Source organism: Danio rerio, chromosome 19 (genome assembly GCF_052040795.2).
Source record: "Danio rerio strain M-AB ecotype USA chromosome 19, GRCz13ab, whole genome shotgun sequence".
NCBI classification, from domain to species: Eukaryota; Metazoa; Chordata; class Actinopteri; order Cypriniformes; family Danionidae; genus Danio; species Danio rerio.
Window position 1 is genome coordinate 19865758 of NC_141039.2, and position 25211 is coordinate 19890968.

A 25211-nucleotide genomic window follows, 5' to 3' on the forward strand; every position below is an offset into this window, starting at 1 on the left:
TGACCTCTCTGCTGGCTGAGATAAGCTCATTTTCAACGTCCAATTCAGAATGTAATAAAACCAGATCCATCTATAAAATGCATCATTCTTTTTTGTTTTAGACAACATTTCATGCACTGTTAAACATGTTAAAGCAAGTTGCAAGTGAAAATCTATGTCTCTGACTGAGTTTGCATTACTGTGATTTGACCTCTCTGCTGGCTGAGATAAGCTCATTTTCAACGTCCAATTCAGAATGTAATAAAACCAGATCCAGCCATAAAATGCATCATTCTTTTTTGTTTTAGACAACATTTCATGCACTGTTAAACATGTTAAAGCAAGTTGCAAGTGAAAATCTATGTCTCTGACTGAGTTTGCATTACTGTGATTTGACCTCTCTGCTGGCTGAGATAAGCTCATTTTCAACGTCCAATTCAGAATGTAATAAAACCAGATCCAGCTATAAAATGCATCATTCTTTTTTGTTTTAGACAACATTTCATGCACTGTTAAACATGTTAAAGCAAGTTGCAAGTGAAAATCTATGTCTCTGACTGAGTTTGCATTACTGTGATTTGACCTCTCTGCTGGCTGAGATAAGCTCATTTTCAACGTCCAATTCAGAATGTAATAAAACCTGATCCAGCCATAAAATGCATCATTCTTTTTTGTTTTAGACAACATTTCATGCACTGTTAAACATGTTAAAGCAAGTTGCAAGTGAAAATCTATGTCTCTGACTGAGTTTGCATTACTGTGATTTGACCTCTGTGCTGGCTGAGATAAGCTCATTTTCAACGTTCATATCAGAATGTAATAAAACCAGATCCAGCCATAAAATGCATCATTCTTTTTTGTTTTAGACAACATTTCATGCACTGTTAAACATGTTAAAGCAAGTTGCAAGTGAAAATCTATGTCTCTGACTGAGTTTGCATTACTGTGATTTGACCTCTCTGCTGGCTGAGATAAGCTCATTTTCAACGTCCAATTCAGAATGTAATAAAACCTGATCCAGCTATAAAATGCATCATTCTTTTTTGTTTTAGACAACATTTCATGCACTGTTAAACATGTTAAAGCAAGTTGCAAGTGAAAATCTATGTCTCTGACTGAGTTTGCATTACTGTGATTTGACCTCTCTGCTGGCTGAGATAAGCTCATTTTCAACGTTCATATCAGAATGTAATAAAACCAGATCCAGCCATAAAATGCATCATTCTTTTTTGTTTTAGACAACATTTCATACACTGTTAAACATGTTAAAGCAAGTTGCAAGTGAAAATCTATGTCTCTGACTGAGTTTGCATTACTGTGATTTGACCTCTCTGCTGGCTGAGATAAGCTCATTTTCAACGTCCAATTCAGAATGTAATAAAACCAGATCCAGCCATAAAATGCATCATTCTTTTTTGTTTTAGACAACATTTCATGCACTGTTAAACATGTTAAAGCAAGTTGCAAGTGAAAATCTATGTCTCTGACTGAGTTTGCATTACTGTGATTTGACCTCTCTGCTGGCTGAGATAAGCTCATTTTCAACGTCCAATTCAGAATGTAATAAAACCTGATCCAGCTATAAAATGCATCATTCTTTTTTGTTTTAGACAACATTTCATGCACTGTTAAACATGTTAAAGCAAGTTGCAAGTGAAAATCTATGTCTCTGACTGAGTTTGCATTACTGTGATTTGACCTCTGTGCTGGCTGAGATAAGCTCATTTTCAACGTTCATATCAGAATGTAATAAAACCAGATCCAGCCATAAAATGCATCATTCTTTTTTGTTTTAGACAACATTTCATACACTGTTAAACATGTTAAAGCAAGTTGCAAGTGAAAATCTATGTCTCTGACTGAGTTTGCATTACTGTGATTTGACCTCTCTGCTGGCTGAGATAAGCTCATTTTCAACGTCCAATTTAGAATGTAATAAAACCAGATCCAGCCATAAAATGCATCATTCTTTTTTGTTATAGACAACATTTCATGCACTGTTAAACATGTTAAAGCAAGTTGCAAGTGAAAATCTATGTCTCTGACTGAGTTTGCATTACTGTGATTTGACCTCTCTGCTGGCTGAGATAAGCTCATTTTCAACGTCCAATTCAGAATGTAATAAAACTTGATCCAGCTATAAAATGAATCATTCTTTTTTGTTGTAGACAACATTTCATGCACTGTTAAACATGTTAAAGCAAGTTGCAAGTGAAAATCTATGTCTCTGACTGAGTTTGCATTACTGTGATTTGACCTCTCTGCTGGCTGAGATAAGCTCATTTTCAACGTCCAATTCAGAATGTAATAAAACCAGATCCAGCCATAAAATGCATCATTCTTTTTTGTTTTAGACAACATTTCATGCACTGTTAAACATGTTAAAGCAAGCTGCAAGTGAAAATCTATGTCTCTGACTGAGTTTGCATTACTGTGATTTGACCTCTCTGCTGGCTGAGATAAGCTCATTTTCAACGTCCAATTCAGAATGTAATAACACCAAATCCAGCTATATAATGCATCATTCTTTTTTGTTTCAGACAACATTTCATGCACTGTTAAACATGTTAAAGCAAGTTGCAAGTGAAAATCTATGTCTCTGACTGAGTTTGCATTACTGTGATTTGACCTCTCTGCTGGCTGAGATAAGCTCATTTTCAACGTCCAATTCAGAATGTAATAAAACCAGATCCAGCCATAAAATGCATCATCCTTTTTTGTTTTAGACAACATTTCATGCACTGTTAAACATGTTAAAGCAAGTTGCAAGTGAAAATCTATGTCTCTGACTGAGTTTGCATTACTGTGATTTGACCTCTCTGCTGGCTGAGATAAGCTCATTTTCAACGTCCAATTCAGAATGTAATAAAACCAGATCCAGCCATAAAATGCATCATTCTTTTTTGTTTCAGACAACATTTCATGCACTGTTAAACATGTTAAAGCAAGTTGCAAGTGAAAATCTATGTCTCTGACTGAGTTTGCATTACTGTGATTTGACCTCTGTGCTGGCTGAGATAAGCTCATTTTCAACGTTCATATCAGAATGTAATAAAACCAGATCCAGCCATAAAATGCATCATTCTTTTTTGTTTTAGACAACATTTCATGCACTGTTAAACATGTTAAAGCAAGTTGCAAGTGAAAATCTATGTCTCTGACTGAGTTTGCATTACTGTGATTTGACCTCTCTGCTGGCTGAGATAAGCTCATTTTCAACGTCCAATTCAGAATGTAATAAAACCTGATCCAGCTATAAAATGCATCATTCTTTTTTGTTTTAGACAACATTTCATACACTGTTAAACATGTTAAAGCAAGTTGCAAGTGAAAATCTATGTCTCTGACTGAGTTTGCATTACTGTGATTTGACCTCTGTGCTGGCTGAGATAAGCTCATTTTCAACGTTCATATCAGAATGTAATAAAACCAGATCCAGCCATAAAATGCATCATTTTTTTTTGTTTTAGACAACATTTCATACACAGTTAAACATGTTAAAGCAAGTTGCAAGTGAAAATCTATGTCTCTGACTGAGTTTGCATTACTGTGATTTGACCTCTCTGCTGGCTGAGATAAGCTCATTTTCAACGTCCAATTCAGAATGTAATAAAACCAGATCCAGCCATAAAATGCATCATTCTTTTTTGTTTTAGACAACATTTCATGCACTGTTAAACATGTTAAAGCAAGTTGCAAGTGAAAATCTATGTCTCTGACTGAGTTTGCATTACTGTGATTTGACCTCTCTGCTGGCTGAGATAAGCTCATTTTCAACGTCCAATTCAGAATGTAATAAAACTTGATCCAGCTATAAAATGAATCATTCTTTTTTGTTGTAGACAACATTTCATGCACTGTTAAACATGTTAAAGCAAGTTGCAAGTGAAAATCTATGTCTCTGACTGAGTTTGCATTACTGTGATTTGACCTCTCTGCTGGCTGAGATAAGCTCATTGTCAACGTCCAATTCAGAATGTAATAAAACCAGATCCATCTATAAAATGCATCATTCTTTTTTGTTTTAGACAACATTTCATGCACTGTTAAACATGTTAAAGCAAGTTGCAAGTGAAAATCTATGTCTCTGACTGAGTTTGCATTACTGTGATTTGACCTCTCTGCTGGCTGAGATAAGCTCATTTTCAACGTCCAATTCAGAATGTAATAAAACCAGATCCAGCCATAAAATGCATCATTCTTTTTTGTTTTAGACAACATTTCATGCACTGTTAAACATGTTAAAGCAAGTTGCAAGTGAAAATCTATGTCTCTGACTGAGTTTGCATTACTGTGATTTGACCTCTCTGCTGGCTGAGATAAGCTCATTTTCAACGTCCAATTCAGAATGTAATAAAACCAGATCCAGCTATAAAATGCATCATTCTTTTTTGTTTTAGACAACATTTCATGCACTGTTAAACATGTTAAAGCAAGTTGCAAGTGAAAATCTATGTCTCTGACTGAGTTTGCATTACTGTGATTTGACCTCTCTGCTGGCTGAGATAAGCTCATTTTCAACGTCCAATTCAGAATGTAATAAAACCTGATCCAGCCATAAAATGCATCATTCTTTTTTGTTTTAGACAACATTTCATGCACTGTTAAACATGTTAAAGCAAGTTGCAAGTGAAAATCTATGTCTCTGACTGAGTTTGCATTACTGTGATTTGACCTCTCTGCTGGCTGAGATAAGCTCATTTTCAACGTCCAATTCAGAATGTAATAAAACCAGATCCAGCCATAAAATGCATCATTCTTTTTTGTTTTAGACAACATTTCATGCACTGTTAAACATGTTAAAGCAAGCTGCAAGTGAAAATCTATGTCTCTGACTGAGTTTGCATTACTGTGATTTGACCTCTCTGCTGGCTGAGATAAGCTCATTTTCAACGTCCAATTCAGAATGTAATAACACCAAATCCAGCTATATAATGCATCATTCTTTTTTGTTTCAGACAACATTTCATGCACTGTTAAACATGTTAAAGCAAGTTGCAAGTGAAAATCTATGTCTCTGACTGAGTTTGCATTACTGTGATTTGACCTCTCTGCTGGCTGAGATAAGCTCATTTTCAACGTCCAATTCAGAATGTAATAAAACCAGATCCAGCCATAAAATGCATCATCCTTTTTTGTTTTAGACAACATTTCATGCACTGTTAAACATGTTAAAGCAAGTTGCAAGTGAAAATCTATGTCTCTGACTGAGTTTGCATTACTGTGATTTGACCTCTCTGCTGGCTGAGATAAGCTCATTTTCAACGTCCAATTCAGAATGTAATAAAACCAGATCCAGCCATAAAATGCATCATTCTTTTTTGTTTCAGACAACATTTCATGCACTGTTAAACATGTTAAAGCAAGTTGCAAGTGAAAATCTATGTCTCTGACTGAGTTTGCATTACTGTGATTTGACCTCTGTGCTGGCTGAGATAAGCTCATTTTCAACGTTCATATCAGAATGTAATAAAACCAGATCCAGCCATAAAATGCATCATTCTTTTTTGTTTTAGACAACATTTCATGCACTGTTAAACATGTTAAAGCAAGTTGCAAGTGAAAATCTATGTCTCTGACTGAGTTTGCATTACTGTGATTTGACCTCTCTGCTGGCTGAGATAAGCTCATTTTCAACGTCCAATTCAGAATGTAATAAAACCTGATCCAGCTATAAAATGCATCATTCTTTTTTGTTTTAGACAACATTTCATACACTGTTAAACATGTTAAAGCAAGTTGCAAGTGAAAATCTATGTCTCTGACTGAGTTTGCATTACTGTGATTTGACCTCTGTGCTGGCTGAGATAAGCTCATTTTCAACGTTCATATCAGAATGTAATAAAACCAGATCCAGCCATAAAATGCATCATTTTTTTTTGTTTTAGACAACATTTCATACACAGTTAAACATGTTAAAGCAAGTTGCAAGTGAAAATCTATGTCTCTGACTGAGTTTGCATTACTGTGATTTGACCTCTGTGCTGGCTGAGATAAGCTCATTTTCAACGTTCATATCAGAATGTAATAAAACCAGATCCAGCCATAAAATGCATCATTCTTTTTTGTTTTAGACAACATTTCATGCACTGTTAAACATGTTAAAGCAAGTTGCAAGTGAAAATCTATGTCTCTGACTGAGTTTGCATTACTGTGATTTGACCTCTCTGCTGGCTGAGATAAGCTCATTTTCAACGTCCAATTCAGAATGTAATAAAACCTGATCCAGCTATAAAATGCATCATTCTTTTTTGTTTTAGACAACATTTCATACACTGTTAAACATGTTAAAGCAAGTTGCAAGTGAAAATCTATGTCTCTGACTGAGTTTGCATTACTGTGATTTGACCTCTGTGCTGGCTGAGATAAGCTCATTTTCAACGTTCATATCAGAATGTAATAAAACCAGATCCAGCCATAAAATGCATCATTTTTTTTTGTTTTAGACAACATTTCATACACAGTTAAACATGTTAAAGCAAGTTGCAAGTGAAAATCTATGTCTCTGACTGAGTTTGCATTACTGTGATTTGACCTCTCTGCTGGCTGAGATAAGCTCATTTTCAACGTCCAATTCAGAATGTAATAAAACCAGATCCAGCCATAAAATGCATCATTCTTTTTTGTTTTAGACAACATTTCATGCACTGTTAAACATGTTAAAGCAAGTTGCAAGTGAAAATCTATGTCTCTGACTGAGTTTGCATTACTGTGATTTGACCTCTCTGCTGGCTGAGATAAGCTCATTTTCAACGTCCAATTCAGAATGTAATAAAACCAGATCCAGCCATAAAATGCATCATTCTTTTTTGTTTTAGACAACATTTCATGCACTGTTAAACATGTTAAAGCAAGTTGCAAGTGAAAATCTATGTCTCTGACTGAGTTTGCATTACTGTGATTTGACCTCTCTGCTGGCTGAGATAAGCTCATTTTCAACGTCCAATTAAGAATGTAATAAAACCAGATCCAGCCATAAAATGCATCATTCTTTTTTGTTTTAGACAACATTTCATGCACTGTTAAACATGTTAAAGCAAGTTGCAAGTGAAAATCTATGTCTCTGACTGAGTTTGCATTACTGTGATTTGACCTCTCTGCTGGCTGAGATAAGCTCATTTTCAACGTCCAATTCAGAATGTAATAAAACCAGATCCAGCCATAAAATGCATCATTCTTTTTTGTTTTAGACAACATTTCATGCACTGTTAAACATGTTAAAGCAAGTTGCAAGTGAAAATCTATGTCTCTGACTGAGTTTGCATTACTGTGATTTGACCTCTCTGCTGGCTGAGATAAGCTCATTTTCAACGTCCAATTCAGAATGTAATAAAACGTGATCCAGCTATAAAATGCATCATTCTTTTTTGTTTCAGACAACATTTCATGCACTGTTAAACATGTTAAAGCAAGTTGCAAGTGAAAATCTATGTCTCTGACTGAGTTTGCATTACTGTGATTTGACCTCTCTGCTGGCTGAGATAAGCTCATTTTCAACGTCCAATTCAGAATGTAATAAAACCTGATCCAGCTATAAAATGCATCATTCTTTTTTGTTTTAGACAACATTTCATGCACTGTTAAACATGTTAAAGCAAGTTGCAAGTGAAAATCTGTCTCTGACTGAGTTTGCATTACTGTGATTTGACCTCTCTGCTGGCTGAGATAAGCTCATTTTCAACGTCCAATTCAGAATGTAATAAAACCAGATCCAGCCATAAAATGCATCATTCTTTTTTGTTTTAGACAACATTTCATGCACTGTTAAACATGTTAAAGCAAGTTGCAAGTGAAAATCTATGTCTCTGACTGAGTTTGCATTACTGTGATTTGACCTCTCTGCTGGCTGAGATAAGCTCATTTTCAACGTCCAATTCAGAATGTAATAACACCAAATCCAGCTATATAATGCATCATTCTTTTTTGTTTTAGACAACATTTCATGCACTGTTAAACATGTTAAAGCAAGTTGCAAGTGAAAATCTATGTCTCTGACTGAGTTTGCATTACTGTGATTTGACCTCTCTGCTGGCTGAGATAAGCTCATTTTCAACGTCCAATTCAGAATGTAATAACACCAAATCCAGATATATAATGCATCATTCTTTTTTGTTTCAGACAACATTTCATGCACTGTTAAACATGTTAAAGCAAGTTGCAAGTGAAAATCTATGTCTCTGACTGAGTTTGCATTACTGTGATTTGACCTCTCTGCTGGCTGAGATAAGCTCATTTTCAACGTCCAATTCAGAATGTAATAAAACCAGATCCATCTATAAAATGCATCATTCTTTTTTGTTTTAGACAACATTTCATGCACTGTTAAACATGTTAAAGCAAGTTGCAAGTGAAAATCTATGTCTCTGACTGAGTTTGCATTACTGTGATTTGACCTCTCTGCTGGCTGAGATAAGCTCATTTTCAACGTCCAATTCAGAATGTAATAAAACCAGATCCATCTATAAAATGCATCATTCTTTTTTGTTTTAGACAACATTTCATGCACTGTTAAACATGTTAAAGCAAGTTGCAAGTGAAAATCTATGTCTCTGACTGAGTTTGCATTACTGTGATTTGACCTCTCTGCTGGCTGAGATAAGCTCATTTTCAACGTCCAATTCAGAATGTAATAAAATCTGATCCAGCTATTAAATGCATCATTCTTTTTTGTTTTAGACAACATTTCATGCACTGTTAAACATGTTAAAGCAAGTTGCAAGTGAAAATCTATGTCTCTGACTGAGTTTGCATTACTGTGATTTGACCTCTCTGCTGGCTGAGATAAGCTCATTTTCAACGTCCAATTCAGAATGTAATAAAACCAGATCCAGCCATAAAATGCATCATTCTTTTTTGTTTTAGACAACATTTCATGCACTGTTAAACATGTTAAAGCAAGTTGCAAGTGAAAATCTATGTCTCTGACTGAGTTTGCATTACTGTGATTTGACCTCTCTGCTGGCTGAGATAAGCTCATTTTCAACGTCCAATTAAGAATGTAATAAAACCAGATCCAGCCATAAAATGCATCATTCTTTTTTGTTTTAGACAACATTTCATGCACTGTTAAACATGTTAAAGCAAGTTGCAAGTGAAAATCTATGTCTCTGACTGAGTTTGCATTACTGTGATTTGACCTCTCTGCTGGCTGAGATAAGCTCATTTTCAACGTCCAATTCAGAATGTAATAAAACCAGATCCAGCCATAAAATGCATCATTCTTTTTTGTTTTAGACAACATTTCATGCACTGTTAAACATGTTAAAGCAAGTTGCAAGTGAAAATCTATGTCTCTGACTGAGTTTGCATTACTGTGATTTGACCTCTCTGCTGGCTGAGATAAGCTCATTTTCAACGTCCAATTCAGAATGTAATAAAACGTGATCCAGCTATAAAATGCATCATTCTTTTTTGTTTCAGACAACATTTCATGCACTGTTAAACATGTTAAAGCAAGTTGCAAGTGAAAATCTATGTCTCTGACTGAGTTTGCATTACTGTGATTTGACCTCTCTGCTGGCTGAGATAAGCTCATTTTCAACGTCCAATTCAGAATGTAATAAAACCTGATCCAGCTATAAAATGCATCATTCTTTTTTGTTTTAGACAACATTTCATGCACTGTTAAACATGTTAAAGCAAGTTGCAAGTGAAAATCTGTCTCTGACTGAGTTTGCATTACTGTGATTTGACCTCTCTGCTGGCTGAGATAAGCTCATTTTCAACGTCCAATTCAGAATGTAATAAAACCAGATCCAGCCATAAAATGCATCATTCTTTTTTGTTTTAGACAACATTTCATGCACTGTTAAACATGTTAAAGCAAGTTGCAAGTGAAAATCTATGTCTCTGACTGAGTTTGCATTACTGTGATTTGACCTCTCTGCTGGCTGAGATAAGCTCATTTTCAACGTCCAATTCAGAATGTAATAAAACTTGATCCAGCTATAAAATGAATCATTCTTTTTTGTTGTAGACAACATTTCATGCACTGTTAAACATGTTAAAGCAAGTTGCAAGTGAAAATCTATGTCTCTGACTGAGTTTGCATTACTGTGATTTGACCTCTCTGCTGGCTGAGATAAGCTCATTTTCAACGTCCAATTCAGAATGTAATAAAACCAGATCCATCTATAAAATGCATCATTCTTTTTTGTTTTAGACAACATTTCATGCACTGTTAAACATGTTAAAGCAAGTTGCAAGTGAAAATCTATGTCTCTGACTGAGTTTGCATTACTGTGATTTGACCTCTCTGCTGGCTGAGATAAGCTCATTTTCAACGTCCAATTCAGAATGTAATAAAACCAGATCCAGCCATAAAATGCATCATTCTTTTTTGTTTTAGACAACATTTCATGCACTGTTAAACATGTTAAAGCAAGTTGCAAGTGAAAATCTATGTCTCTGACTGAGTTTGCATTACTGTGATTTGACCTCTCTGCTGGCTGAGATAAGCTCATTTTCAACGTCCAATTCAGAATGTAATAACACCAAATCCAGCTATATAATGCATCATTCTTTTTTGTTTCAGACAACATTTTATGCACTGTTAAACATGTTAAAGCAAGTTGCAAGTGAAAATCTATGTCTCTGACTGAGTTTGCATTACTGTGATTTGACCTCTCTGCTGGCTGAGATAAGCTCATTTTCAACGTCCAATTCAGAATGTAATAAAACCAGATCCAGCCATAAAATGCATCATTCTTTTTTGTTTTAGACAACATTTCATGCACTGTTAAACATGTTAAAGCAAGTAGCAAGTGAAAATCTATGTCTCTGACTGAGTTTGCATTACTGTGATTTGACCTCTCTGCTGGCTGAGATAAGCTCATTTTCAACGTCCAATTCAGAATGTAATAACACCAAATCCAGCTATATAATGCATCATTCTTTTTTGTTTCAGACAACATTTCATGCACTGTTAAACATGTTAAAGCAAGTTGCAAGTGAAAATCTATGTCTCTGACTGAGTTTGCATTACTGTGATTTGACCTCTCTGCTGGCTGAGATAAGCTCATTTTCAACGTCCAATTCAGAATGTAATAAAACCAGATCCAGCTATAAAATGCATCATTCTTTTTTGTTTTAGACAACATTTCATGCACTGTTAAACATGTTAAAGCAAGTTGCAAGTGAAAATCTATGTCTCTGACTGAGTTTGCATTACTGTGATTTGACCTCTCTGCTGGCTGAGATAAGCTCATTTTCAACGTCCAATTCAGAATGTAATAAAACGTGATCCAGCTATAAAATGAATCATTCTTTTTTGTTGTAGACAACATTTCATGCACTGTTAAACATGTTAAAGCAAGTTGCAAGTGAAAATCTATGTCTCTGACTGAGTTTGCATTACTGTGATTTGACCTCTCTGCTGGCTGAGATAAGCTCATTTTCAACGTCCAATTCAGAATGTAATAAAACCAGATCCATCTATAAAATGCATCATTCTTTTTTGTTTTAGACAACATTTCATGCACTGTTAAACATGTTAAAGCAAGTTGCAAGTGAAAATCTATGTCTCTGACTGAGTTTGCATTACTGTGATTTGACCTCTCTGCTGGCTGAGATAAGCTCATTTTCAACGTCCAATTCAGAATGTAATAAAACCAGATCCAGCCATAAAATGCATCATTCTTTTTTGTTTTAGACAACATTTCATGCACTGTTAAACATGTTAAAGCAAGTTGCAAGTGAAAATCTATGTCTCTGACTGAGTTTGCATTACTGTGATTTGACCTCTCTGCTGGCTGAGATAAGCTCATTTTCAACGTCCAATTCAGAATGTAATAACACCAAATCCAGCTATATAATGCATCATTCTTTTTTGTTTCAGACAACATTTCATGCACTGTTAAACATGTTAAAGCAAGTTGCAAGTGAAAATCTATGTCTCTGACTGAGTTTGCATTACTGTGATTTGACCTCTCTGCTGGCTGAGATAAGCTCATTTTCAACGTCCAATTCAGAATGTAATAAAACCAGATCCAGCCATAAAATGCATCATTCTTTTTTGTTTTAGACAACATTTCATGCACTGTTAAACATGTTAAAGCAAGTTGCAAGTGAAAATCTATGTCTCTGACTGAGTTTGCATTACTGTGATTTGACCTCTCTGCTGGCTGAGATAAGCTCATTTTCAACGTCCAATTCAGAATGTAATAACACCAAATCCAGCTATATAATGCATCATTCTTTTTTGTTTCAGACAACATTTCATGCACTGTTAAACATGTTAAAGCAAGTTGCAAGTGAAAATCTATGTCTCTGACTGAGTTTGCATTACTGTGATTTGACCTCTCTGCTGGCTGAGATAAGCTCATTTTCAACGTCCAATTCAGAATGTAATAAAACCAGATCCAGCTATAAAATGCATCATTCTTTTTTGTTTTAGACAACATTTCATGCACTGTTAAACATGTTAAAGCAAGTTGCAAGTGAAAATCTATGTCTCTGACTGAGTTTGCATTACTGTGATTTGACCTCTCTGCTGGCTGAGATAAGCTCATTTTCAACGTCCAATTCAGAATGTAATAAAACAAGATCCAGCCATAAAATGCATCATTCTTTTTTGTTTTAGACAACATTTCATGCACTGTTAAACATGTTAAAGCAAGTTGCAAGTGAAAATCTATGTCTCTGACTGAGTTTGCATTACTGTGATTTGACCTCTCTGCTGGCTGAGATAAGCTCATTTTCAACGTCCAATTCAGAATGTAATAAAACCAGATCCAGCCATAAAATGCATCATTCTTTTTTGTTTTAGACAACATTTCATGCACTGTTAAACATGTTAAAGCAAGTTGCAAGTGAAAATCCATGTCTCTGACTGAGTTTGCATTACTGTGATTTGACCTCTCTGCTGGCTGAGATAAGCTCATTTTCAACGTCCAATTCAGAATGTAATAAATTCTGATCCAGCTATAAAATGCATCATTCTTTTTTGTTTTAGACAACATTTCATGCACTGTTAAACATGTTAAAGCAAGTTGCAAGTGAAAATCTATGTCTCTGACTGAGTTTGCATTACTGTGATTTGACCTCTCTGCTGGCTGAGATAAGCTCATTTTCAACGTCCAATTCAGAATGTAATAAAACCTGATCCAGCTATAAAATGCATCATTCTTTTTTGTTTTAGACAACATTTCATGCACTGTTAAACATGTTAAAGCAAGTTGCAAGTGAAAATCTATGTCTCTGACTGAGTTTGCATTACTGTGATTTGACCTCTCTGCTGGCTGAGATAAGCTCATTTTCAACGTCTAATTAAGAATGTTATAAAACTTGATCCAGCTATAAAATGCATCATTCTTTTTTGTTTTAGACAACATTTCATGCACTGTTAAACATGTTAAAGCAAGTTGCAAGTGAAAATCTATGTCTCTGACTGAGTTTGCATTACTGTGATTTGACCTCTCTGCTGGCTGAGATAAGCTCATTTTCAACGTCCAATTCAGAATGTAATAAAACCAGATCCAGCCATAAAATGCATCATTCTTTTTTGTTTTAGACAACATTTCATGCACTGTTAAACATGTTAAAGCAAGTTGCAAGTGAAAATCTATGTCTCTGACTGAGTTTGCATTACTGTGATTTGACCTCTCTGCTGGCTGAGATAAGCTCATTTTCAACGTCCAATTCAGAATGTAATAAAACCAGATCCAGCCATAAAATGCATCATTCTTTTTTGTTTTAGACAACATTTCATGCACTGTTAAACATGTTAAAGCAAGTTGCAAGTGAAAATCTATGTCTCTGACTGAGTTTGCATTACTGTGATTTGACCTCTCTGCTGGCTGAGATAAGCTCATTTTCAACGTCCAATTCAGAATGTAATAAAACCAGATCCAGCCATAAAATGCATCATTCTTTTTTGTTTTAGACAACATTTCATGCACTGTTAAACATGTTAAAGCGAGTTGCAAGTGAAAATCTATGTCTCTGACTGAGTTTGCATTACTGTGATTTGACCTCTCTGCTGGCTGAGATAAGCTCATTTTCAACGTTCAATTCAGAATGTAATAAAACCTGATCCAGCTATAAAATGCATCATTCTTTTTTGTTTTAGACAACATTTCATGCACTGTTAAACATGTTAAAGCAAGTTGCAAGTGAAAATCTATGTCTCTGACTGAGTTTGCATTACTGTGATTTGACCTCTCTGCTGGCTGAGATAAGCTCATTTTCAACGTCCAATTCAGAATGTAATAAAACCAGATCCAACCATAAAATGCATCATTCTTTTTTGTTTTAGACAACATTTCATGCACTGTTAAACATGTTAAAGCAAGTTGCAAGTGAAAATCTATGTCTCTGACTGAGTTTGCATTACTGTGATTTGACCTCTCTGCTGGCTGAGATAAGCTCATTTTCAACGTCCAATTCAGAATGTAATAAAACCAGATCCAGCCATAAAATGCATCATTCTTTTTTGTTTTAGACAACATTTCATGCACTGTTAAACATGTTAAAGCAAGTTGCAAGTGAAAATCTATGTCTCTGACTGAGTTTGCATTACTGTGATTTGACCTCTCTGCTGGCTGAGATAAGCTCATTTTCAACGTCCAATTCAGAATGTAATAAAACCTGATCCAGCTATAAAATGCATCATTCTTTTTTGTTTTAGACAACATTTCATGCACTGTTAAACATGTTAAAGCAAGTTGCAAGTGAAAATCTATGTCTCTGACTGAGTTTGCATTACTGTGATTTGACCTCTCTGCTGGCTGAGATAAGCTCATTTTCAACATCCAATTCAGAATGTAATAAAACCTGATCCAACCATAAAATGCATCATTCTTTTTTGTTTTAGACAACATTTCATGCACTGTTAAACATGTTAAAGCAAGTTGCAAGTGAAAATCTATGTCTCTGACTGAGTTTGCATTACTGTGATTTGACCTCTCTGCTGGCTGAGATAAGCTCATTTTCAACGTCCAAGTCAGAATGTAATAAAACCAGATCCAGCCATAAAATGCATCATTCTTTTTTGTTTTAGACAACATTTCATGCACTGTTAAACATGTTAAAGCAAGTTGCAAGTGAAAATCTATGTCTCTGACTGAGTTTGCATTACTGTGATTTGACCTCTCTGCTGGCTGAGATAAGCTCATTTTCAACGTCCAATTCAGAATGTAATAAAACCAGATCCAGCTATAAAATGCATCATTCTTTTTTGTTTTAGACAACATTTCATGCACTGTTAAACATGTTAAAGCAAGTTGCAAGTGAAAATCTATGTCTCTGACTGAGTTTGCATTACTGTGATTTGACCTCTCTGCTGGCTGAGATAAGCTCATTTTCAACGTCCAATTCAGAATGTAATAAAACCAGATCCAGCCATAAAATGCATCATTCTTTTTTGTTTTAGACAACATTTAATGCACTGTTAAACATGTTAAAGCAAGTTGCAAGTGAAAATCTATGTCTCTGACTGAGTTTGCATTACTGTGATTTGACCTCTCTGCTGGCTGAGATAAGCTCATTTTCAACGTCCAATTCAGAATATAATAAAACCAGATCCAGCTATAAAATGCATCATTCTTTTTTGTTTTAGACAACATTTCATGCACTGTTAAACATGTTAAAGCAAGTTGCAAGTGAAAATCTATGTCTCTGACTGAGTTTGCATTACTGTGATTTGACCTCTCTGCTGGCTGAGATAAGCTCATTTTCAACGTCCAATTCAGAATGTAATAAAACCAGATCCAGCCATAAAATGCATCATTCTTTTTTGTTTTAGACAACATTTCATGCACTGTTAAACATGTTAAAGCAAGTTGCAAGTAAAAATCTATGTCTCTGACTGAGTTTGCATTACTGTGATTTGACCTCTCTGCTGGCTGAGATAAGCTCATTTTCAACGTCCAATTCAGAATGTAATAAAACCAGATCCAGCCATAAAATGCATCATTCTTTTTTGTTTTAGACAACATTTCATGCACTGTTAAACATGTTAAAGCAAGTTGCAAGTCAAAATCTATGTCTCTGACTGAGTTTGCATTACTGTGATTTGACCTCTCTGCTGGCTGAGATAAGCTCATTTTCAACGTCCAATTCAGAATGTAATAAATTCTGATCCAGCTATAAATTGCATCATTCTTTTTTGTTTTAGACAACATTTCATGCACTGTTAAACATGTTAAAGCAAGTTGCAAGTGAAAATCTATGTCTCTGACTGAGTTTGCATTACTGTGATTTGACCTCTCTGCTGGCTGAGATAAGCTCATTTTCAACGTCCAATTCAGAATGTAATAAAACCAGATCCAGCCATAAAATGCATCATTCTTTTTTGTTTTAGACAACATTTCATGCACTGTTAAACATGTTAAAGCAAGTTGCAAGTGAAAATCTATGTCTCTGACTGAGTTTGCATTACTGTAATTTGACCTCTCTGCTGGCTGAGATAAGCTCATTTTCAACGTCCAATTCAGAATGTAATAAAACCAGATCCAGCCATAAAATGCATCATTCTTTTTTGTTTTAGACAACATTTCATGCACTGTTAAACATGTTAAAGCAAGTTGCAAGTGAAAATCTATGTCTCTGACTGAGTTTGCATTACTGTGATTTGACCTATCTGCTGGCTGAGATAAGCTCATTTTCAACGTCCAATTCAGAATGTAATAAAACCAGATCCAGCCATCAAATGCATCATTCTTTTTTGTTTTAGACAACATTTAATGCACTGTTAAACATGTTAAAGCAAGTTGCAAGTGAAAATTTATGTCTCTGACTGAGTTTGCATTACTGTGATTTGACCTCTCTGCTGGCTGAGATTAGCTCATTTTCAACGTCCAATTCAGAAAGTAATAAAACCAGATCCAGCCATAAAATGCATCATTCTTTTTTGTTTTAGATAACATTTCATGCACTGTTAAACATGTTAAAGCAAGTTGCAAGTGAAAATCTATGTCTCTGACTGAGTTTGCATTACTGTGATTTGACCTCTCTGCTGGCTGAGATAAGCTCATTTTCAACGTCCAATTCAGAATGTAATAAAACCAGATCCAGCCATAAAATGCATCATTCTTTTTTGTTTTAGACAACATTTCATGCACTGTTAAACATGTTAAAGCAAGTTGCAAGTGAAAATCTATGTCTCTGACTGAGTTTGCATTACTGTGATTTGACCTCTCTGCTGGCTGAGATAAGCTCATTTTCAACGTCCAATTCAGAATGTAATAAAACCAGATCCAGCTATAAAATGCATCATTCTTTTTTGTTTCAGACAACATTTCATGCACTGTTAAACATGTTAAAGCAAGTTGCAAGTGAAAATCTATGTCTCTGACTGAGTTTGCATTACTGTGATTTGACCTCTCTGCTGGCTGTGATAAGCTCATTTTCAACGTCCAATTCAGAATGTAATAAAACCAGATCCAGCTATAAAATGCATCATTCTTTTTTGTTTTAGACAACATTTCATGCACTGTTAAACATGTTAAAGCAAGTTGCAAGTGAAAATCTATGTCTCTGACTGAGTTTGCATTACTGTGATTTGACCTCTCTGCTGGCTGAGATAAGCTCATTTTCAACGTCCAATTCAGAATGTAATAAAACCAGATCCAGCCATAAAATGCATCATTCTTTTTTGTTTTAGACAACATTTCATGCACTGTTAAACATGTTAAAGCAAGTTGCAAGTGAAAATCTATGTCTCTGACTGAGTTTGCATTACTGTGATTTGACCTATCTGCTGGCTGAGATAAGCTCATTTTCAACGTCCAATTCAGAATGTAATAAAACCTGATCCAGCTATAAAATGCATCATTCTTTTTTGTTTTAGACAACATTTCATGCACTGTTAAACATGTTAAAGCAAGTTGCAAGTGAAAATCTATGTCTCTGACTGAGTTTGCATTACTGTGATTTGACCTCTCTGCTGGCTGAGATAAGTTCATTTTCAACGTCCAATTCAGAATATAATAAAACCTGATCCAGCTATAAAATGCATCATTCTTTTTTGTTTTAGACAATATTTCATGCACTGTTAAACATGTTAAAGCAAGTTGCAAGTGAAAATCTATGTCTCTGACTGAGTTTGCATTACTGTGATTTGACCTCTCTGCTGGCTGAGATGAGCTCATTTTCAACGTCCAATTCAGAATGTAATAAAACCAGATCCAGCCATAAAATGCATCATTCTTTTTTGTTTTAGACAACATTTCATGCACTGTTAAACATGTTAAAGCAAGTTGCAAGTGAAAATCTATGTCTCTGACTGAGTTTGCATTACTGTGATTTGACCTCTCTGCTGGCTGAGATAAGCTCATTTTCAACGTCCAATTCAGAATGTAATAAATTCTGATCCAGCTATAAAATGCATCATTCTTTTTTGTTTCAGACAACATTTCATGCACTGTTAAACATGTTAAAGCAAGTTGCAAGTGAAAATCTATGTCTCTGACTGAGTTTGCATTACTGTGATTTGACCTCTCTGCTGGCTGAGATAAGCTCATTTTCAACGTCCAATTCAGAATGTAATAAAACCAGATCCAGCCATAAAATGCATCATTCTTTTTTGTTTTAGACAACATTTCATGCACTGTTAAACATGTTAAAGCAAGTTGCAAGTGAAAATCTATGTCTCTGACTGAGTTTGCATTACTGTGATTTGACCTCTCTGCTGGCTGAGATAAGCTCATTTTCAACGTCCAATTCAGAATGTAATAAAACCAGATCCAGCTATAAAATGCATCATTCTTTTTTGTTTCAGACAACATTTCATGCACTGTTAAACATGTTAAAGCAAGTTGCAAGTGAAAATCTATGTCTCTGACTGAGTTTGCATTACTGTGATTTGACCTCTCTGCTGGCTGAGATAAGCTCATTTTCAACGTCCAATTCAGAATGTAATAAAACCAGATCCAGCCATAAAATGCATCATTCTTTTTTGGTTTAGACAACATTTCATGCACTGTTAAACATGTTAAAGCAAGTTGCAAGTGAAAATCTATGTCTCTGACTGAGTTTGCATTACTGTGATTTGACCTCTCTGCTGGCTGAGATAAGCTCATTTTCAACGTCCAATTCAGAATGTAATAAAACCAGATCCAGCCATAAAATGCATCATTCTTTTTTGTTTTAGACAACATTTCATGCACTGTTAAACATGTTAAAGCAAGTTGCAAGTGAAAATCTATGTCTCTGACTGAGTTTGCATTACTGTGATTTGACCTCTCTGCTGGCTGAGATAAGCTCATTTTCAACGTCCAATTCAGAATGTAATAAAACCAGATCCAGCCATAAAATGCATCATTCTTTTTTGTTTTAGACAACATTTCATGCACTGTTAAACATGTTAAAGCAAGTTGCAAGTGAAAATCTATGTCTCTGACTGAGTTTGCATTACTGTAATTTGACCTCTCTGCTGGCTGAGATAAGCTCATTTTCAACGTCCAATTCAGAATGTAATAAAACCAGATCCAGCCATAAAATGCATCATTCTTTTTTGTTTTAGACAACATTTCATGCACTGTTAAACATGTTAAAGCAAGTTGCAAGTGAAAATCTATGTCTCTGACTGAGTTTGCATTACTGTGATTTGACCTATCTGCTGGCTGAGATAAGCTCATTTTCAACGTCCAATTCAGAATGTAATAAAACCAGATCCAGCCATCAAATGCATCATTCTTTTTTGTTTTAGACAACATTTAATGCACTGTTAAACATGTTAAAGCAAGTTGCAAGTGAAAATTTATGTCTCTGACTGAGTTTGCATTACTGTGATTTGACCTCTCTGCTGGCTGAGATTAGCTCATTTTCAACGTCCAATTCAGAAAGTAATAAAACCAGATCCAGCCATAAAATGCATCATTCTTTTTTGTTTTAGATAACATTTCATGCACTGTTAAACATGTTAAAGCAAGTTGCAAGTGAAAATCTATGTCTCTGACTGAGTTTGCATTACTGTGATTTGACCTCTCTGCTGGCTGAGATAAGCTCATTTTCAACGTCCAATTCAGAATGTAATAAAACCAGATCCAGCCATAAAATGCATCATTCTTTTTTGTTTTAGACAACATTTCATGCACTGTTAAACATGTTAAAGCAAGTTGCAAGTGAAAATCTATGTCTCTGACTGAGTTTGCATTACTGTGATTTGACCTCTCTGCTGGCTGAGATAAGCTCATTTTCAACGTCCAATTCAGAATGTAATAAAACCAGATCCAGCTATAAAATGCATCATTCTTTTTTGTTTCAGACAACATTTCATGCACTGTTAAACATGTTAAAGCAAGTTGCAAGTGAAAATCTATGTCTCTGACTGAGTTTGCATTACTGTGATTTGACCTCTCTGCTGGCTGTGATAAGCTCATTTTCAACGTCCAATTCAGAATGTAATAAAACCAGATCCAGCTATAAAATGCATCATTCTTTTTTGTTTTAGACAACATTTCATGCACTGTTAAACATGTTAAAGCAAGTTGCAAGTGAAAATCTATGTCTCTGACTGAGTTTGCATTACTGTGATTTGACCTCTCTGCTGGCTGAGATAAGCTCATTTTCAACGTCCAATTCAGAATGTAATAAAACCAGATCCAGCCATAAAATGCATCATTCTTTTTTGTTTTAGACAACATTTCATGCACTGTTAAACATGTTAAAGCAAGTTGCAAGTGAAAATCTATGTCTCTGACTGAGTTTGCATTACTGTGATTTGACCTATCTGCTGGCTGAGATAAGCTCATTTTCAACGTCCAATTCAGAATGTAATAAAACCTGATCCAGCTATAAAATGCATCATTCTTTTTTGTTTTAGACAACATTTCATGCACTGTTAAACATGTTAAAGCAAGTTGCAAGTGAAAATCTATGTCTCTGACTGAGTTTGCATTACTGTGATTTGACCTCTCTGCTGGCTGAGATAAGTTCATTTTCAACGTCCAATTCAGAATATAATAAAACCTGATCCAGCTATAAAATGCATCATTCTTTTTTGTTTTAGACAATATTTCATGCACTGTTAAACATGTTAAAGCAAGTTGCAAGTGAAAATCTATGTCTCTGACTGAGTTTGCATTACTGTGATTTGACCTCTCTGCTGGCTGAGATGAGCTCATTTTCAACGTCCAATTCAGAATGTAATAAAACCAGATCCAGCCATAAAATGCATCATTCTTTTTTGTTTTAGACAACATTTCATGCACTGTTAAACATGTTAAAGCAAGTTGCAAGTGAAAATCTATGTCTCTGACTGAGTTTGCATTACTGTGATTTGACCTCTCTGCTGGCTGAGATAAGCTCATTTTCAACGTCCAATTCAGAATGTAATAAATTCTGATCCAGCTATAAAATGCATCATTCTTTTTTGTTTCAGACAACATTTCATGCACTGTTAAACATGTTAAAGCAAGTTGCAAGTGAAAATCTATGTCTCTGACTGAGTTTGCATTACTGTGATTTGACCTCTCTGCTGGCTGAGATAAGCTCATTTTCAACGTCCAATTCAGAATGTAATAAAACCAGATCCAGCCATAAAATGCATCATTCTTTTTTGTTTTAGACAACATTTCATGCACTGTTAAACATGTTAAAGCAAGTTGCAAGTGAAAATCTATGTCTCTGACTGAGTTTGCATTACTGTGATTTGACCTCTCTGCTGGCTGAGATAAGCTCATTTTCAACGTCCAATTCAGAATGTAATAAAACCAGATCCAGCTATAAAATGCATCATTCTTTTTTGTTTCAGACAACATTTCATGCACTGTTAAACATGTTAAAGCAAGTTGCAAGTGAAAATCTATGTCTCTGACTGAGTTTGCATTACTGTGATTTGACCTCTCTGCTGGCTGAGATAAGCTCATTTTCAACGTCCAATTCAGAATGTAATAAAACCAGATCCAGCCATAAAATGCATCATTCTTTTTTGGTTTAGACAACATTTCATGCACTGTTAAACATGTTAAAGCAAGTTGCAAGTGAAAATCTATGTCTCTGACTGAGTTTGCATTACTGTGATTTGACCTCTCTGCTGGCTGAGATAAGCTCATTTTCAACGTCCAATTCAGAATGTAATAAAACCAGATCCAGCCATAAAATGCATCATTCTTTTTTGTTTTAGACAACATTTCATGCACTGTTAAACATGTTAAAGCAAGTTGCAAGTGAAAATCTATGTCTCTGACTGAGTTTGCATTACTGTGATTTGACCTCTCTGCTGGCTGAGATAAGCTCATTTTCAACGTCCAATTCAGAATGTAATAAAACTTGATCCAGCTATAAAATGCATCATTCTTTTTTGTTTTAGACAACATTTCATGCACTGTTAAACATGTTAAAGCAAGTTGCAAGTGAAAATCTATGTCTCTGACTGAGTTTGCATTACTGTGATTTGACCTCTCTGCTGGCTGAGATAAGCTCATTTTCAACGTCCAATTCAGAATGTAATAAAACTTGATCCAGCTATAAAATGAATCATTCTTTTTGTTGTAGACAACATTTCATGCACTGTTAAACATGTTAAAGCAAGTTGCAAGTGAAAATCTATGTCTCTGACTGAGTTTGCATTACTGTGATTTGACCTCTCTGCTGGCTGAGATAAGCTCATTTTCAACGTCCAATTCAGAATGTAATAAAACCAGATCCATCTATAAAATGCATCATTCTTTTTTGTTTTAGACAACATTTCATGCACTGTTAAACATGTTAAAGCAAGTTGCAAGTGAAAATCTATGTCTCTGACTGAGTTTGCATTACTGTGATTTGACCTCTCTGCTGGCTGAGATAAGCTCATTTTCAACGTCCAATTCAGAATGTAATAAAACCAGATCTAGCCATAAAATGCATCATTCTTTTTTGTTTTAGACAACATTTCATGCACTGTTAAACATGTTAAAGCAAGTTGCAAGTGAAAATCTATGTCTCTGACTGAGTTTGCATTACTGTGATTTGACCTCTCTGCTGGCTGAGATAAGCTCATTTTCAACGTCCAATTCAGAATGTAATAAAACCAGATCCAGCTATAAAATGCATCATTCTTTTTTGTTTTAGACAACATTTCATGCACTGTTAAACATGTTAAAGCAAGTTGCAAGTGAAAATCTATGTCTCTGACTGAGTTTGCATTACTGTGATTTGACCTCTCTGCTGGCTGAGATAAGCTCATTTTCAACGTCCAATTCAGAATGTAATAAAACCTGATCCAGCCATAAAATGCATCATTCTTTTTTGTTTTAGACAACATTTCATGCACTGTTAAACATGTTAAAGCAAGTTGCAAGTGAAAATCTATGTCTCTGACTGAGTTTGCATTACTGTGATTTGACCTCTGTGCTGGCTGAGATAAGCTCATTTTCAACGTTCATATCAGAATGTAATAAAACCAGATCCAGCCATAAAATGCATCATTCTTTTTTGTTTTAGACAACATTTCATGCACTGTTAAACATGTTAAAGCAAGTTGCAAGTGAAAATCTATGTCTCTGACTGAGTTTGCATTACTGTGATTTGACCTCTGTGCTGGCTGAGATAAGCTCATTTTCAACGTTCATATCAGAATGTAATAAAACCAGATCCAGCCATAAAATGCATCATTCTTTTTTGTTTTAGACAACATTTCATACACTGTTAAACATGTTAAAGCAAGTTGCAAGTGAAAATCTATGTCTCTGACTGAGTTTGCATTACTGTGATTTGACCTCTCTGCTGGCTGAGATAAGCTCATTTTCAACGTCCAATTCAGAATGTAATAAAACCAGATCCAGCCATAAAATGCATCATTCTTTTTTGTTTTAGACAACATTTCATGCACTGTTAAACATGTTAAAGCAAGTTGCAAGTGAAAATCTATGTCTCTGACTGAGTTTGCATTACTGTGATTTGACCTCTCTGCTGGCTGAGATAAGCTCATTTTCAACGTCCAATTCAGAATGTAATAAAACCTGATCCAGCTATAAAATGCATCATTCTTTTTTGTTTTAGACAACATTTCATGCACTGTTAAACATGTTAAAGCAAGTTGCAAGTGAAAATCTATGTCTCTGACTGAGTTTGCATTACTGTGATTTGACCTCTGTGCTGGCTGAGATAAGCTCATTTTCAACGTTCATATCAGAATGTAATAAAACCAGATCCAGCCATAAAATGCATCATTCTTTTTTGTTTTAGACAACATTTCATACACTGTTAAACATGTTAAAGCAAGTTGCAAGTGAAAATCTATGTCTCTGACTGAGTTTGCATTACTGTGATTTGACCTCTCTGCTGGCTGAGATAAGCTCATTTTCAACGTCCAATTTAGAATGTAATAAAACCAGATCCAGCCATAAAATGCATCATTCTTTTTTGTTATAGACAACATTTCATGCACTGTTAAACATGTTAAAGCAAGTTGCAAGTGAAAATCTATGTCTCTGACTGAGTTTGCATTACTGTGATTTGACCTCTCTGCTGGCTGAGATAAGCTCATTTTCAACGTCCAATTCAGAATGTAATAAAACTTGATCCAGCTATAAAATGAATCATTCTTTTTTGTTGTAGACAACATTTCATGCACTGTTAAACATGTTAAAGCAAGTTGCAAGTGAAAATCTATGTCTCTGACTGAGTTTGCATTACTGTGATTTGACCTCTCTGCTGGCTGAGATAAGCTCATTTTCAACGTCCAATTCAGAATGTAATAAAACCAGATCCAGCCATAAAATGCATCATTCTTTTTTGTTTTAGACAACATTTCATGCACTGTTAAACATGTTAAAGCAAGTTGCAAGTGAAAATCTATGTCTCTGACTGAGTTTGCATTACTGTGATTTGACCTCTCTGCTGGCTGAGATAAGCTCATTTTCAACGTCCAATTCAGAATGTAATAACACCAAATCCAGCTATATAATGCATCATTCTTTTTTGTTTCAGACAACATTTCATGCACTGTTAAACATGTTAAAGCAAGTTGCAAGTGAAAATCTATGTCTCTGACTGAGTTTGCATTACTGTGATTTGACCTCTCTGCTGGCTGAGATAAGCTCATTTTCAACGTCCAATTCAAAATGTAATAAAACCAGATCCAGCCATAAAATGCATCATCCTTTTTTGTTTTAGACAACATTTCATGCACTGTTAAACATGTTAAAGCAAGTTGCAAGTGAAAATCTATGTCTCTGACTGAGTTTGCATTACTGTGATTTGACCTCTCTGCTGGCTGAGATAAGCTCATTTTCAACGTCCAATTCAGAATGTAATAACACCAAATCCAGCTATATAATGCATCATTCTTTTTTGTTTCAGACAAC

The 25211-nt window shown here is 35.1% G+C and overlaps 1 long non-coding RNA gene across 1 annotated transcript in view; it reads right to left on the bottom strand.

Annotated features, from left to right (window-relative positions):
• Nucleotides 1–10139: 10139 nt before the first annotated feature.
• Nucleotides 10140–25211, bottom strand: part of LOC148679786 (uncharacterized) — a 35622-nt gene continuing 20550 nt past the window's right edge. The window contains exon 5 of the long non-coding RNA XR_015945341.1: nucleotides 10140–11644. This is a non-coding gene — a long non-coding RNA (uncharacterized LOC148679786). The remainder of the gene's footprint in view (nucleotides 11645–25211) is intronic.